This window comes from Megalobrama amblycephala, linkage group LG17 (assembly GCF_018812025.1).
Source record: "Megalobrama amblycephala isolate DHTTF-2021 linkage group LG17, ASM1881202v1, whole genome shotgun sequence".
Taxonomy (NCBI): Eukaryota; Metazoa; Chordata; class Actinopteri; order Cypriniformes; family Xenocyprididae; genus Megalobrama; species Megalobrama amblycephala.
In genome coordinates this window covers 36,617,852-36,634,241 of record NC_063060.1, presented here as the reverse complement: position 1 = coordinate 36,634,241, position 16,390 = coordinate 36,617,852, and the positions used below count along the sequence as shown (strand labels likewise).

General features: G+C 37.6%; 1 protein-coding gene and 1 long non-coding RNA gene across 2 annotated transcripts in view; both read right to left on the bottom strand.

Annotated features, from left to right (window-relative positions):
• The window catches only part of rnf220a (ring finger protein 220a), a 135,248-nt gene extending 130,004 nt beyond the window's left edge, over nucleotides 1-5,244 (bottom strand). Inside the window, exon 1 of the mRNA XM_048163659.1 lies at nucleotides 4,927-5,244. The gene's annotated coding sequence lies outside the window, so the exon portion shown is untranslated. The remainder of the gene's footprint in view (nucleotides 1-4,926) is intronic.
• Nucleotides 5,245-7,403: 2,159 nt separating this feature from the next.
• The window catches only part of LOC125250870, a 127,084-nt gene continuing 118,097 nt past the window's right edge, over nucleotides 7,404-16,390 (bottom strand). Inside the window, exons 3-7 of the long non-coding RNA XR_007180884.1 lie at nucleotides 14,426-14,571; nucleotides 13,798-13,858; nucleotides 13,567-13,689; nucleotides 7,657-7,839; nucleotides 7,404-7,546 (exon numbers count right to left, since the gene is read on the bottom strand). This is a non-coding gene — a long non-coding RNA (uncharacterized LOC125250870). The remainder of the gene's footprint in view (nucleotides 7,547-7,656; nucleotides 7,840-13,566; nucleotides 13,690-13,797; nucleotides 13,859-14,425; nucleotides 14,572-16,390) is intronic.

Sequence of the window (16,390 nt, the reverse complement as noted above, 5' to 3'; positions counted from 1 at the left end):
ATTTAACTAGCATGGTTGGCCACTTATTCCAGGTTCAGTTCCACAACATTTTCCACCGAATAAGAAAACAGAATGAATTTCATGCTCATCCTTCTACAAATTTGTGCATAAAAAAAACATTAATTTGATCACTGGAGGAATAAAATACAATAAATAATGAACATGGCATATATATATATATATATATATATATATATATATATATACAGTCAAACCAAAATTTATTCAGACACTTTGAACATTTTATTCATTAATATAGTTTATTCACTATAGTTTAAAAAAAATGGTAATAAAATATGACAAAACTGTGTCAGTAAAAAATCATCTTAATTATGTCAGATAACACTTAATCAAAACATGGTGAGTCAAAGTGTCTGAATAATTTTTGGTTCCAAATTGTTATCAATTTTACTAGTAGTCCACTGTAATGTTTTGGGTATAATATGTCACAGTTTACTTTATTTTTCTATCTTCAATTACATAAATGAACTATAGTGTCCTGCACCCACTAGTAAAAAATATATAAAAAATATCAAAAATGTCTGAATAATTTTTGGTTTGACTGTGTGTGTGTATATATATATATATATATATATATATATATATATATATATATATATATATATATATATATATATATAAACTGGTGGGATGAACTGTGTTTCACTCCTAGAGTAATGTTCAGTGGGAAGATAACAAGCAACATTCGGACAAGCAGAAAGATATAGGACTCCTATTGATCCCAGGCAAATGCACTGGTAATGCCTTGTGAGAGAGGATGTAAAATTAACTTATTTTACAGTACTAAAACTCACATCTAAATAATGGACAGGTAGGTAAATCAAAAAAGAACAAATTACAAAAGCCTAGCATTGACTGTCAATGAATCTTCTGTTAGCTCTAACAGAAATATCCATGACTTGATTTAAAATGCAGTTTTGTTTGTTTTTCATGAGTCTTATATCTATCTATCTATCTATCTATCTATATATATATATATATATATATATATATGTGTGTGTGTGTGTGTGTGTGTGTGTGTGTGTGAATTATAAAAATAGAAAATCTGTATACTGTCTGCACTTCAAAATAAAGAATATGCGCGCAGCCAACGCCCCATTGGTTGTCACAGCAATGAATGAGGCTAAATAAATACAGTTCTTCATAAGGTCAATGCGCATCAATTTATTATAATTAAATTAGCGTTGATATAGCAGTAAACTATTTAATTTAATAATTAAAAATGAATAATAGTTAAAATCTCATGATAAATGCCATTAAATAAAAATTCCCAAAAGATACAAATAACAACAATAGGACAATGAAATTACTCTTAATAATAAGAAAGAAACTATATAGAGTTATAGTAGACAGGCTAGTAAAGCGATCATCAGTGTTCAGAACCCTCCGAGAAGCAGCAAATTTTATTCAAAGGCATTGCTGCGGTTGGGGCGCTTTACCTAACAAACAAAGTATCTCACTCACCATAAAATTTCAAATGTTCCGCCTCAGCACTAAATAAAAAGGTACATGAATAGGCGTGTCTGCACGCTTCAAAACATAATAGAAAGGGGACATGGTGAAGTTAGGCAATCCAAGGACTACACCTGATTATTATCATCTTTATACAACCGTCCAAACACTTGTCACGCACGCGCATATTAAATATTTCTCGACGATTTTAAAAGAATCCTTTAAGGACCACGACCTTTCCCTGTGCTCAAACTGTGGTATTAGTTGTAGATTATTTTAATTACCATACCACGCCACCATCTGCATGACAAATGAGCTTTCTGTGAAGTGTTTATTAGCACGTGAAAACATAAACATGCACGAGGGCGGGTGGGTGTACGAGTTAACGGGGTTAATTCTAGTTTAATTCGTTGGGAAACAGCACGCTTGTCGATAACATGAAATAGACAAAAGGCCAATCAAGCCGATGCATTTGAGAAATGCGTGCTTCATCTGCTCCCTTTCAGTGCGCGGTGTCGGAGGGATTTTTCTTTTGAATGCAGACCAGATAGACTTTCCTAGTCATATATTATTGCAAGTTAGAGCCGCAGAACTTCTTGCTGTCTCCATCCTCGCTGTCTGTGGGGAAGGATGCTCTCTTCTCCTCCTAGTTGTTAACAAGAATGAAAACGTTTAATTGCGCTTGCTCTGTTTTAATTCTACAAATCCAGAATAAAATAACTCTGGTCATTGATCCGGCTACTGGAATCGACATTAATTTTAGTTCACTTCTCACTTTGCACGGGGATCAATGAGAAGCAATAACAACTGACATCGGCGCTGAAAAGGACAGAACAGAAAAAGCAGGGCTGAAAATCGAAACGCTGACGAATAAATCACCTGCTACTTTTCTTCTATCCTCTACTCGCGTCTCATTGGGACTCGAACCGAACTCTTATGTCAAATTATTCGGGAGGGAAAAAAAACTTACACGTTTATGGGATTAAAAACTTTAAATCAGACTGAATTTATGGAATTGAGCTGTTTAAGTTTTAGATGCTAGAGAGCAACAGGGTGCCGTGGTTTAATTTGTTTTATTAATAAATCTATTAAAACGAATAAAAAACATGCAAGTAAAATGTAGTCCTTTTAAGAAATCGAAATGTTTATATAGATGTTTTGCATGTTCTCCCATGCATAACTAGAATCAATAAGAATTGTAAAATAATTAAATGGACAATAAAGACAATATAGTACATTCCACAAGGCTTTTTCTCACTGTCAATACTGGTATTTATCATATAATCTAATATAACACCTAAGCGAGTGTTAATATCAATTGCTCCAAATATCAATTAACAAATTTATCTTACTTTGAGGACAATAATTTCATTTTGTAATGGCTATTTCCGAGATTCAAAAACATAAACTTGACACTATTATTTAAATATCTAAGTAACCATAAAACACAGCCCTATGAAATATTAAGTGTAATAATAAAGATTTATGACTAAAAATCTAAAATTAAATATCGAGCAAATTAAGCGTGTAATCGTGAAAAATGATTCAGCCTGTCTGAATGAAGCGCGTGAATAAAAGCGCGTTCCTGTCCTGTAGAACATTTTCAAAATAAAGATAAACAACGAATAAAACATTTGGAAATGCTACAAATTGTTATCGTTGTGAATATAAAATTAGAGCTATAAATAATCATTTGAGTCAATTGGGCTACAATATATTCACAGGTATAAAGTGCAAAATAGTTGACTGCAAAAGGCCGTTAAATAAAATTAAACTCCCTCTTACAAATGAAAATTCACAAATGAAAGATGTTAAATTAATAAGGCTATTTACTTAACAATGAATGCATTCTGTCAGCAAAAATGTAAATAATTGATGTGACTGTGAAGAAGATGATATTAAAGGCTATTTAGATATGTAGCTCTAATCTAACACAAAATGAAAATATTAAACAGATAAAAATAAACCTATAATATTATGCAAACATGCTCCTTAATAGAATCGAAGACAAGTGCTTTATTTGTCTCTTTCTAATATTTATTTGTTGGTTGTTGCTGTTGTTAAAAAAGACTAAACATAATGTGTTGTTAGAATTATTCAAATGATTAAAAAGTGTAAATTGAAAAACTGAGTATAAGCAACACGACAGTGTTTTTAAAACACTGTGAAGATTATAGGATACTCTATAGATGCGAGAATAAGAGCTTTTTCCGTGGAAATTCTAATAACAACTCATGTGCACAGCGGAAACACTCCCGTATGTGTTGTGTAAATTGTAATGACCCATAGTAAACAGGTGTTTCCTTACTGCACGGATTTGATCCACTTTCCTCTTTATAAGTGCTATCCAACTAATTGCTCCGAGCAGGCCTATAGTTTTCTTATTTAACAACCACTATTGACAATAATTTAAAACGAAACATTTCTTTATCAATTAACACACATGCGCGCGAAAACAGGCGAAAAAATAACGAGTGGCCAACAGTCTATTGTGGCTTGGGAACAAAATATAAATTATCCGCAACATTGGTCTCGAGCGCATTAATTCCCGCTCTGATTACAGACTATAAATGGAGAGGACTATAAATGGAATTGTAAAATCTCCACTCACAGGAGCAGTTCTCACGTCCACAGTCACAAATTAGTTGGGAGCGTAACTGAACTACCTAAGCAACTGGTTTTAAAGCCCGGTCTGCACCGATAACGTTTAGATATTAAAGGTTGACCCACTAAACATCACACACACCGGCATGTTAGACTCGTGGGTGGCCGCAGACACGCGCACATCATCACGGGTATCATTATAACAAGTTCCCTTTCAGCTCCATCAACCAAAAACACCAGCATTTCAATGACTTTCCTAATTTCCCACGACTCTAGACAGCACTTGTGCCATTCTTAAATGTGAGTTTATGTTCACCGGCATCTTTGGTAGGTTACGCCTTGTTAAACAAGATTGTTTAGGGCCATATGATTTATTTGATAATACTATGAAACAGTAATATTGTTTTTCTCATTCTCAGATAAATGGCTATGGCATTCCAGTCAGTTAACCAGAGGTCAAATGTATAATTTCAGCCAACTTTAACACCACGAACTGATGTTAAAGTCAAAGCAAAGTGTGCAGCTGAAATGTTTTGGGAGTTCAGTAACTCTTCCATGTGAAGGTGCTCCATAAAAAAAGTCACTAAAATAATTGCCACAATAAAGCCATTACGCGCGAGCGAAACATGGTATCTGATAGGAGATCTATTGATATGTGATAATAAAGTTGCGCATCATCACCTTAACTCAATTTCCACACATCAAAAACCAAACATCAACAATAACAAATGCTATACTATACTGTAGCAAGAGACAACCACGTTAGGGTGCGTTAAATCTGACTCGAGGTCAGATCAAACTAAATTTCTTCACAGAAACATTAGACGCCAAGACATTCAGAGCACTTACGTTGTTTAAAAAAAATCCCTTGGAAGGTTTAGCTGTCCTTTTATCCCCACAACCGAAACTTTTCGAAACAGGCGAGCGAAGATCAACGCGAAGCATGAGAGGCAAAGTAGAGTCGCACCTCGAGGAAAGAACGGTCGCCGCGCGTGAGACACAGTTCCCGGGTCGTGTCGTATGTTGAGAGTTGTATCAGTTGCATGTATCGCTGAGAAACGAGTCTTCGTTCAGTGGCAAAGTAGAGACGATAGGCAGAGATTTGCTCAGAGGTGGAAACCAAGTGTTGGAGGTGCAGTGCTGCCGCTCAGCGCCAGGTTCGCTCATTGACTGACATTCATTCTCTCCTCCTCGCGCGCTGAGGACCCTGACCCCCCTTCTCCACGCTCCCGTGGGGGATCTCATGGGCTGTTTTGTGAGCACGGAATGAATTATCGTCTCTCTTCACTATTTAGAAGACCTGGGAAATGAAGTCCACGGCAAAACAAAAGATGTTTCAACAAAGCGCGAGGTCTTTACTGAAATAGGTAAGTGTGAGGCGTCCCATCGCGCGCACTGGCTTGCTCGCGAGTTTATCTTTAGCTATTTTAAGTCGCATATGAGTGTTTTTACGTGTTGTAAAACGTAATTCTAGTCTACCTGTTGCTTATTTTTGCACATACCTACTACTGAAGTTGAATAAGTGCCACGAATGCGTTTTAAACTCATTTGTCAGTCTGCAAAAAACTGAAAACATGCTTTTTATTCATTCGTGTGTGTTTTTTTATGTTAAACAAAATGTAAAACGAACATATACAAGCCATGATATAATGTCAACAGCTTTACTTAAACTAAATTACAGTTTATGGGTAAACACGTTCAAACAGCAACAGTATGATTCAACACCATGCAGAAATCCACCTGCTGGACGGTGCTGGAATTACACATTGCTTTAGCCTCAAACACAGAGCTTATATGAAGCGCAAGTTTACAAATGTCAGTACATAAATGTAATGTGGTATTTTATTGAATTCTTTCTTCTAAGAGAAGTCCGTACAACAAGTTTGTTGTGTGTGTTCCCAGGTCATAGTTGGGGTGATGGGAGGGCAGTAGCCATACATATGTGCATTACTGCAATACATTAGCACTCTGTTGTGTTGCTAATGACCTCCGTTAAAGCATCAGTGAAACAGAGGAGGAAAAAGCCCATCCATGTCCAAGGTCCCTTTCCATTCAAAATCAAATTTCAGGCCTCAGTCTCTTAACATGTCTCTAAATGGACTGGTGTGGATTGGTGGAGTGCTTTGATGACAGCTCTTTTTACCAGGCTTAAGCACAAATCCTCTCCTCCATTTCCAGAGCCCCCTGATTCGATTGAAATTATTTTACATTCTCTCCAGACTGTATCAAATAACAAAACATATTACTATGACTTGATTGAATCCATTACAAGCAAAGCTGGGACATTTATAAATCTACACTTCAGTCGATATAAAAGTTGAGGTAGCCAGAGAGCTTCATCCGAGTGTAAATGATCTGCTTTCTCTTTATGACAGAGAGACATCCTACTTTTATTTTAATTTGCATGCAGAAAATGTTCAAGCATAACAGTTAAATCATGTTAAAAGTCTGTGTTTTTTTTTAAATATGCATGATAAACTGCTCTTTTTATTCCTTTCAGGTCTCATTTGTCATTCTTGCCACGTCTATGTGAAGGCAGAAGAGGAGTAAAAATCATCACCACTCAAAGGGAAGTTAAACATCACACATTCATTTATGTTGAGTGATTCTGACTTGTCAGATGTCCCTTTAATGCAGAGCACAGTGATAATTGAGGGACCTGTGTTGAGGCAGGATAGCCACTGCATAACAGAGACATCTCTTCAACACCCCAGTCAGATCTTAATTATTATCTTTACAACTATGGTTGCAGTGAAACGTGTACCAGAGGACCTATAGCGAGATGTCCCGCACAATGGAGCCTCAGCACAGATCCCTCATTAGCATATGTCAGCCATGTGCTTCAGATGGCTATTCATTTCTGTCACTTAGCACTTGGAAGTGCTCATGCTAAGAGCTGGTAAATTAAATGCTGTATTCCTGCACTATAACCTAAGATTACGCCGTTGTCACTGAGCCCGTCTCTGCTAGTAGATTACTTTTTAAAAATAAATTCATTAAAAAAAGGGCAGGACAAATTTAAAAAAAAGAATGTAATGAACAAGCGAAATGGTGGTGCTGTAGAAATGATTGACAGTTACAATATGAATGAAAACCAATCAGAACCAGGTGATCACCTGATGTTACACCCAGTCTGATTACAAAATTAAAGGGATAGTTCACGCAAAAAAAAGAAAATTCTGTCATTTACTCACCCTCATGTCATTCCAAACCTGTATGACTTTCTTTCTTCTATGGAACAACAAAAGAAGATATTTTGAAGAATGTTGAGTTCAGTGTTTTTTTTTTTTTTTACTTTGATTGTTGGGGAAAAAAACAAAACAAAACAAAAAAACAGATTTTTTTTTCAAAATACCTTCTTTTTTATTTTTATTTTGGGTGAAAGATCCCTTTAAACACTTTTCAGTAGACACGAGTACAGACAGGATTCGTAAACGAGATGGAATGATCCCTGTATCCATCGTAGAGCCTGAAAAGAAAAAAATAAGAGAATAAGAGACAAAGATAGAAATGGCAGATAAGTATGTCACTGTGAGATTCCTGCAAAAAAAAAAACAACAATCATTAAATTCCTCTCACTCTTTTTCTCAACCGCTTCCTGTACTCTAGGTGTCACGAAGACGATTCACCCCAGCACTGAAGCTGATCCGGGCCGCTTGCTTCTTTTCTTTTTTTCTAACCGGAATTACACAAGGCCTCTCTTCTTATCTATATCCAAACCCGAGGACACCCATCACTCTCAATGGATCTATTGCGACGTCTCTATACACACATGCACAAATACACACAAAAGAACAGAGAGAGTGAAAGACAGAGGGGGAGAGCGAGCGCGTAAGCATTCATACTGTAGACAGTGCTACATGATCAAAGGCGACGGGGAGAGAAGGGGAAACGAGAGCTCTAAAAATGGTTCTGCAGCTGATTCTGTGAGTCCTGGCAGTCACTCTCTCCAAATACACGCTAGCACACACACACACACACACACGCGCGCGCGCGTGCTCGGCGCTTTCATATTTAACTAAAGGCAGGGCCCGGCGTGTGTCACACTCCAACAGGGGGACACGACTTTCGCTCGTTTGAGGAGCAGAGGCTTTGTTTCCTCCTGGTGGTGTGCATGAGTATCTGGGGGGGTGAGAGATTGTTTCTCTTCTCTCTTAACAGGAAACAGAATCAGGAATGAAGGGAAAGTGAGACAACGCAAGCAGGGGAGCCCGATTGCATTCCGGTTTCTCCGAGACTCCACTCCAGAATATGGTGCTATAACTTCCCTACATAAAATCAATGATTTGTTTAATTTAGACAGAGCTCGTAAATGTGCTAATTTCAGAGACAGCCTACAAATCTAGAGGGCCTTGTTATCCCATTTGCTGCTCCATTAGTTGGGAAATGATACAGCCCAGCGTTGTTAAGAAACTGAACATTCGGTCTTGCCACTCAAAAAAGGAAATAAGTGACGTTGCTGTAATTGTTAATGAAAAAACAAAATGTGCACCAATTGACATCATATTTACAATTTACATCAGGTGATTAAAAAAATCACAGCAAGTTCAGTTATTTCCATACAGGCCTGACTGAGACCTTTACTGTTTTCCTGATTTTTTTCTTCAGTTTGTACCATCTTAAAAAGTTTCAACAATTTATGGTAAAACGTTCATTAAAAAAATTAAAAGGTAAGCTTTGTTTGACTAAGATAAAAGTGATTATAACATTATTATTTTTTTTTTTGGTAAATTCTAACATTATATTATATATTATTATATTATGTATTACATTTTATTGTATAATTGAATATGAAACTATTCTATAAATATATACCAGAGACATAAATATATTTTTAATTATATATATATATATAAGTTCAGTGTTATATATATATATATATATATATATATATATATATATATATATATATGGGTCATTGACAAATGGTTTTTAAAAGTGTAAAACAAAAAAACTAATGGCGATATAATTAATTTTGAAGTTTTATTTTATTTCATTTTTTACAAGATGGACCAAATGTGTCACCAAAAAAGTCAACCAAAATTTCGGTTTTACCGCATGACACTTTTGGTTATACTGAACGATGATATTTTCAAACAATCCTAACAGGCTGATATCTAGCTAACTAGCAAAAGGACAATCAAACATTTTATATTTAGAACAAGTTTTTAAAATATTACAACATGTTTTATAGCGGTTGTACCGAATGACCTGATGTTTTGGGACATGCGTATGAGCAAGTGAAAACATGAACTTTTCAAATAGTTTGTTACTTTGCTTCACAACCATGTGGTCCTGTGCAGGTGTCTGAATGATGTCACATCCTGTCACATGATATTGAACGCATGACTTGATCCAAAATGGTCCCTTTATATTGGTTACTCCGAATGACATCAATGAAATTCATTTTTCCAGACATTCTTTCTCATAATTTTAATACAATTTTGCACTATGTTGATATATGATGTTATAAAATCATGCCAGAATAAAAATATATACATTTATTTCATTTTAAGATATTTTAATCACTAATGAAATGGCTGTATTGGCCTTTGGACGGTTAAACCGAATGACCTTTTGACACGTCAAAATCTTTAAAATACTTTTATATGTAGCAAAATATAATTAAAACCTTTTGGATTCAATAAAAGAGATCTAGTTGTACTACCTTATATACTTTTGATGCCATATCTTTGTTTTTATTATTATTAAGGCCTTTGGACAAAAAATGACTCGTCACGTCATTGACCCATAATATAATATAATATAATATAATATAATATAATGTAATATAATATAATATAATATAATATAATGAAAGAGTCTGAAGGAATCCAGTGAGTCTATTCATAGCTTGAGTTATAATCTTTAGCACTTCATGTTCCTGTACTGGTAACAATATTTTATCGGGGGTGTTATCATCTCTCTTTCTCTCTCTCTCATACACACACACAAACATACACACACACACACTCCAGCTCAATTCTCAGTGCCAGGCATCAACACTCATCTGTCTGACTGGGACTCAGCAATTAGGGGCCACACAAGCAAATGCCACTCATGACCTGAAGCGCAAAGCCACTGACAAACAAGCAGAGACAAATCAAGGGGTGATTTAAAAGCATAGTGCTAAAATCTCAATATTTGGCCATTCAGATTTAGCAGTTTGCCCAGACAGGGCCATAAATTCATCCTTCCATAAATAATTAATATGACAGTGCGATGTAAAACTGAGTCAAGCCTGTTGGTTAAGGAATGAAGTTTACTGTCATTATCATCATTTTGTGCGGTTGCCTAAAACCTAAATACAATTATTTAATGTGGTACTCTAAAGATAAACACAAATAATTACAAACGCATTATAAATGCACAATAATTCAACCCAAATTCACGTACTCCAAAAACAAAAACAGGGCTTTATCTGATGAGACGCATCTTTGGTTTTGCCGTCACTTTGGATTTAGATTATCAACTGCCACTTTAGATGGTCTTTTTTGGTGCCGCCCCAGCGCCAATAGCCCAAGTATGCCGGACCGCACCTCCTAGCTGTATTCTGGGATATACTCTCAGCGCCCATAGAAAGAAATTTAAATCAACTCTGGCATCGGACATGTTGTCTGGATCTTAGCTCTTCTGCAGACTGTGCACAGTAAATCAAGTGAGGCTAATATGAATCAAATCAAGACAATATATTACACTAATTGCCTTATCAGATGGCTGTCTCGAATGCTTTAAGGTTCCTTGCAAAGGGTGTCGAGGCTGTATTCATACACAGTGCTGTCCTTGAATAACTCTATTTCAATAACAGTCTGCTAGAATAAGTCAAATAAAAGTGACGGGTACGTCGTCGAAGAGTGGAATTCCAGCCCTCTTATATCTCTCTTAACCACATCCAAGAGTGAAATAAGGGGCTTTGTGTTTGTGTGTGTTCAGTGTATATGTCGCATCTGCTCCAGTGGTTTCCTTCGAGGATTATAAGTGTGCCCTGAGCGAGCGAGATTGGTCAAACGCACGCCGAGCTGCCACCTCTGACTGTGAGCATGATTCAATGTGATGTCCACTTTGTGTCCCTTTATTTGCTTCTGAAAGGAAAAGCTTGTCTTTTATGTCTGCCAAGCAGCCCTTTCCAACCCCTGCACAGCTAATCATACATCCTGTCAACACGACTGTGTTTTACACTAAACCCTGTTGTTGTTTAGAAAGCCTGGATCCGTTTATGGTGCAGAAATGATGCAGCCTTATGGTAAAATCAATAAAGTTGCATGGGTTATAAATATATGAATCAAAACGACAGCAGAGGGGGAGTAATTATACAAATAAAACACTGTGTTCTCGGCAGGAAACACGCTAGGACATAATTGATTAGCATTTTGAAGGTGATAACGAGACATTTTGCGTTTTGCTCCGTTGTACAGCGCACGCGTCTGCGTGTGTGGATTTTAACTGTCTTGACATGTCCTTGTGGAGTGATCTCAACCGTGATGGTAATAACAATAATTATCTTCTAAGTGTGGAAAGTCAAAGACATGAATATTCTCATACAGCGTTAAGTTCAGCAGACAAGTGCTTTCACATGATTTCATCAGGACAAATTAACAGTAATTGCACATTGAATTGTTCCAGAAATATCAGATGCTGTTGCTTTCTTAGTTTGATGTTCAAAGAAAGGTTTTTTTTTTTTTATTCGGTGGCACCGTATAATTTGTTGTTCTTGTCTACAAGGAAATCGAATTGAAAAAAAAACATCCAGAAATATTAGTAGATTAAAAAACAAGTCTACCTACAACTCAAAAGCAACCAAGGAACTTTATAGTTTCATTTGGAAAAAAGGCAGAAGCTGGCCAAATCTGCCATCACTTTTGATTAATTTTTTAGTTACTCTTTCACAGGCATTAGATATTTGAAAAATTGTTATTAATAAGGACATGATTTCTAGAGATTAACCCCTCGTTCCTTTATCCCTGATCCAGAGACCTTTGGAAAATTGATCCTGTTAGATTGATGGATGCCCTGTTTAAGGGTTTGTCCTTGTGCTAGTGTTTTTGCTGTAATCCTGAGGGCTCGTTTGTTTAATGATGCAATTGTATCTCATTTTATCACTTTTGTGTAATGTCACATTGAACAAACCTCAAGTTATTCAAAATTGGGCTTAATTAGTCCTAAAGAAAACCTTCGGACAGAATAAACATTTTAAGTTACGTTAAACATTTAAAGGGTTAGTTCACCCAAAAATGAAAATAATGTCATTTATTACTCACCCTCATGTCGTTCCACACCCGTAAGACCTTCGTTCATCGTTGGAACGCAAATTGAGATATTTTAGTTGAAATCCGATGGCTCCGTGAGGCCTGCATAGGGAGCAATGACATTTCCTCTCTCAAGATCCATAAAGGTACTAAAAACATATTTAAATCAGTTCATGTGAGTACAGTGGTTCAATATTAATATTATAAAGTGACGAGAATATTTTTGGTGTGCCAAAAAAACAAAATAACGACTTATTTAGTGATGGCCGATTTCAAAACACTGCTTCAGGAAGCTTCGGAGCACAAATGAATCAGTGTGTTGAATCAGCGGTTCGGAGCGCCAAAGTCATGTGATTTCAGCATTTTGACACGCGATCCGAATCATGATTCGATACACTGATTCATGAAGCAGTGTTTTGAAATCAGCCATCACTAAATAAGTCGTTATTTTGTTTTTTTTTGGCGCACCAAAATATTCTCGTCGCTTTATAATATTAATATTGAACCACTGTACTCACATGAACTGATTTAAATATGTTTTATTACATTAATGGATCTTAAGAGAGGAAATGTCATTTCTTCCTTATGCAGGCCTCACTGAGCCATCGGATTTCAACAAAAATATCTTAATTTGTGTTCCGAAGATTAACAGTGGTCTTACAGGTGTGGAACGGCATGAGGGTGAGTAATAAATGACATTATTTTTATTTTCGGGTGAACTAACCCTTTAACCAATTTTGTTTGTCGGTTGTTTCACATTAATTGTATAGACACAAATATAATGATATCTATAAAATTATAAAACAATTAAATGAGTAACAGTAAACTTAAAATCTCTATGCCATCTAGATGATGTGCTCAATATGTTGAATATAGACAGTAGCTACAGTATGTTTCCAATAAAATCAGAATATCACAAAAAAAATTGCAAATAAAGCAACAATTCCTTCACCGTTTGATTGGGTGAACAATTGTCACTTTTGAAATTTGCACACGGTTTTAGCCAGTTTATAGAATGTATGAAATTGTTTGTCGTTTAGAGCGCAAACAAAACGACTGGACAAATTTCATGTTTGCCAGCAATTCCTTATGTCTTCAAACAATACCACGCCTGACAAATCAGTTCATTAACAGTCCAAACAAACAAATGCAAAATCCCAAAAGTTGCATTAAAATATGTGGGCGAACACCCAGCTAATGAATGTCAGTACAGCGGTCATGTTGACCATTGTGTAAACAAAACCTGAACTGATGACCATCACAGTAATAAAGCCATTTAGCACAGGATGAATGGTCGAAATGGGCTTCATTATGGAGCTGCGTCATGGGGCCCTGTTATCAGGCACTGCACCATGGGTCCAACTGCCTGAGATAGAGACAACGCTGTAGACAGAGCCTTGATGTTGACACACAACATATTAGTCCCCCTGGAAAAACAGGGGGCTTTGTCCCAAATTTCCATTTCCTCTCTCACCGTTTAACTGGCCTCATCAAACAAGGGCAGATGGAGCTGGACACTATGAATGAGGGAGCATCTGAAGGAGAAAGACAGAGAAAAAAGGGATATTTATTGTCCATGTATTTTTAAAGAGGGCATCTGCAGCACTAGATGTGTAAACATAGCTTGACCCCTAGAAAGTAGGAAGTAGTCGTGCTAAAGAGGATCTCCGGGTAAGAAATGGCCAAACAGGGGCAGAGTCATTGAGCTTCATTAACACTGACATACACCTTTCTTCCATGTTATTAATGCCCCCTATTAAAGCATAAAATTGCATATTAACTATTGATTACCTATTACCATTCTTCAATAATCAATTGTAACTGCTTCAACCGCGTTCTAGTCCATCTTTATTTTAATCCGGTTTAAACTGCTCTTTTTTGTCTAATTTTTCCATTCAAGCCGAGAGCGAATTCTGTATTTATCGTTCCATTATGTTTAAATAAATGGGATGATCAGCACACGTCAAAGACAGGCAATGCTAAAACAATTATCTTTATAAAATGGTAACCTTTTGACCTGTGACCTTTAAAATAGGGCAGTACAATTGCAGGGAGCTTTCGGTCTGTTTTGTGAAAGATTAAAGAGAGACGATCCCTTGCACCTGCCAGTCCAGCGTGTGTCATTATGCTGCACAACGGCCATGACAGGTCCATCTTCACTGATGCCACACTCTTTCCTTTGTAATCAGCGTTAGAGCATCAAACAGGACTGGATACGTTCAGGTTCAAGTATTCTGCCATTTTGGATCTGTGAGAAAAAAACAGAACTGCAGTGAAACAACAACGTGAATGTGAAATGAATCGCTTGCCAATTAGAGCCGAGTTTTGGGCTTCCCTGTTGTGTGGGGGTCGTGTTAAAAAGAAGCCTGTGATCTGGGTAGATCTCTGGAGCAGCAGCGGTGGGCTTCCAAATACCATCCTACACCCCCTGAGTTCACAGGACACGTATCACCTGCGCTCAGCATCTCGGCTCCATTACAGGCCTGCCGCAGCTTCGGTGCCATTCTGCGCATCTGCTCCCAGTGGTTCCGGCGTCTGCAGTCAAAAGCCCATAATGAGCTTCTATCACTCCAGCTGTCCCACTGATAGCCTTAAACCAGCTGCATGCTGAGAGCTGCAGGGATGGGCTGTCAGTAGGCCGATGGGCTTGACCCTTGACCCCTAGCTCAGCCGAACTTCAGCGTCCTGACTGATGACGCAGAGATTAGCGTTCCCCAGAGACACGCCGCCACACGTCTGGCCGCGGCTTTGCTATTGCGACATCGATTCATGGGATTTCGTTTTTTCCACATATAGGTTACAGACCGGTTCTTGTGTAACCTTTGAACTTTAGCAGTGGAACAGCAAGTCTGTTATCCAAGTGCCTGATTGGAGCAGCCATCACTGAAGTGTGATTAGAACTCCACCAAACAAACATGGCGGCCTTCATTGAATTCCTGTCAAGTCCATGCAAACCAGAGGTGACAGATGTAATTTGTTTGTCCCGATGGTTTAATTTAGGCTGATACCTTTAAGCTAGAGCCGCAGTGTGTGAAATGGCAGAAGGAAATGGGTAGGGGGACAGTGGAAAATCGAGAGAGAGAGAGAGAGAGAGAGTTCCTGTCCACTTGTCTCCTTGGCTTCTTAGTATATACGCCTTACAGAAGGCCAGCTGCATCAGCCAAAGAACTTCCACATTTACCTTCTGAAAACAATCCATTAAAGCTGTGCCGGGCTACCGGCCCTGCCACTCCACGAGGAGCGCGAGAGGGAATGGAGCGACAGCGTGAGATAGGGACACAGTGTATTAACCAGGAGTGAAGGCATCATGCGAGTAACACAGTCGGGAAGGGAGAGAGAACGAGAGGTAGGAAGAACGATGGAGAGGATGTGGGAGAGAGAGAGAGGGGGAGAAAGGGATTGGAGAGAGTGAGTGAGGACACTGGCGGACAGCTACAAGATGGAGTAGCAGCATGCGGGAGATAAGCTGTCGAGGCGGAGACAGTGTGTGACAGTCCTCGAAGCGGCAAGCAGGCGAGAGTGTGACAGGGAATACAGAAAGCTGCATTATTGTTTAAATCATTGATTGCTTCCCTCCTCCTCAGCCTGTGACGTGTGTGACACCAGAGAGAGGGCTGAAAAAACAGGGTGCAAAACCTCCTCCTCCTCTTCCCCTTTGTTCTTCCTCATTTCCACTGGATGCACCGTATACCTGCCGTCTTTGTCCTAACCATCGGCTGGGGTTTGTCTTGTTCAAGACTGTGTTTGTCTTTTTTGCCGCTTTTTCTTTCCTTTCTCCACTTCATTGGTGTGTTTGGATGGCATTTAATTAAGCAGGAGAGTGGATGAGAATTCTGGGGGGGGGGGATATATATAATATAAAAGTTACAAAACATTACAAAAACATTTACATTTTTTTTGCTATTTTTAAAGTGACAGTTCACACAAAAATAAAAAAAAATATGTAGTTTATATAAACCTGTATTTCTTCTGCTGAACTCAAAATGTGATAATTATGAAAGTGAATTGGGTCTGTCAACCAAAACGACAAAAAAATCACAGTATGGAAATAGTTAATACAACTTGTG